The 1,339-nt window shown below is 44.3% G+C and overlaps 2 non-coding genes across 2 annotated transcripts; both read left to right on the plus strand.

Moving 5' to 3' along the window:
- The first annotated feature begins 704 nt into the window (after positions 1-704).
- Positions 705-776, plus strand: TRNAW-CCA. The gene has a single exon. It is a non-coding gene; the product is annotated as a tRNA-Trp (tRNA).
- A 353-nt stretch (positions 777-1,129) lies between these two features.
- On the plus strand, positions 1,130-1,201 carry TRNAM-CAU. The gene has a single exon. It is a non-coding gene; the product is annotated as a tRNA-Met (tRNA).
- The last annotated feature ends 138 nt before the right edge of the window (positions 1,202-1,339 follow it).

Below are 1,339 nucleotides of genomic sequence, written 5' to 3' on the forward strand. Positions count from 1 at the left end.
TTTGCAGCTTCTTTTATGCATTTGAAATTAAGGAGAGGCCATATCCTGTTTACTATTTCTTTTGTTTTCCTTATTTAAAAAAAATAATTCTAACATCGAAATAAGCCAATATTGTTGTTTTATGACATCAAACTCTAAATCTATACAAGAAACTAACTATTGACAAATGTAACTTTTACCCACAATCTCTGGCGATGTGGGCAAATGCATGTGAGAATTTCAGCAACCTTTGCACCGACAGTAATTGCATCTATTGAGAGCTCACCGTGTGCGGTAGGCATCCTTCTAAACACGTGGCCCATGTAAATTCACAGCAAGCCTGTGGGGCAGGTGAGGAAAGTGCACATTTCAGGTTTCAGGCAGCCGGTCTCCCTGGTTCTCTGGCCACACCAGACCTCCAGACTCAGTCCTCCCCCTGATCGCGTGTATTTTCTGAAAGCACAACACGACCCTCCCTGACCTCTCACCTCCCCCACTCCACTCCGTAGCGACCGACAAAAACAACAAAAGTTCCTCAAACTTCTATTTTTTTTACATATATGCAGGTGAAGTGCAAATACAAGCAATTCGGAGGCCGAGAGAATCCGGGGTTGGTCGGAGGAGGGAGCCTGGCCAGGATTCATATTCAGGTGCGTGGTTTGCAGGAAGCATCGAAAATTAATCCATAGATCAGCTGGACAGATTTAAGGAGCCCCAGCCCGCGGGACCTCGTGGCGCAACGGTAGCGCGTCTGACTCCAGATCAGAAGGTTGCGTGTTCAAATCACGTCGGGGTCAGTTGAGTTTTTTTTCTTTTTTATTTATTGCTGAGGCGTGGGAAGGAGTGTAGCGCAGAGGGGGTTTGAAGATTCTGGTCCGTAAAGTTAAATCGTATCGAGAAAGAAAAACACGCCCTTGCGCTTTCTCTGACCCTTTGATGCCCTCCTTAAACTCCTTAAGAAAGAGAGTAAATAGGCGGTCTGCAGAGTAATGTTCAGTTAGTTCAGGCCGATGGCCATCGTGTTACAAAAGACAGAGTATTCATCTGGAGAAAGAGGAAACACATTTAAATCTGAAAGTTGGAAAAAGAAAAAGAAAAAAGTCAAACCAAAAATCAGCTGAATACTAACTTTCAGATAGTCTCCTACCGCAGCAGAGTGGCGCAGCGGAAGCGTGCTGGGCCCATAACCCAGAGGTCGATGGATCGAAACCATCCTCTGCTAATGTTTAATTTTGTTTTCCATCCCAAGTAGATCTGAGGTGCCACTTACGTTTATCATGGGGACCGTTAGAACAGCGAAACGATCAGATAGCTTTTGTCTTTTGCTACAAATCTTGTGAAATGTTTGATTCTTTAAATT

Source organism: Myotis brandtii, unplaced genomic scaffold, assembly GCF_000412655.1.
Source record: "Myotis brandtii unplaced genomic scaffold, ASM41265v1 scaffold28285, whole genome shotgun sequence".
Taxonomy (NCBI): domain Eukaryota; kingdom Metazoa; phylum Chordata; class Mammalia; order Chiroptera; family Vespertilionidae; genus Myotis; species Myotis brandtii.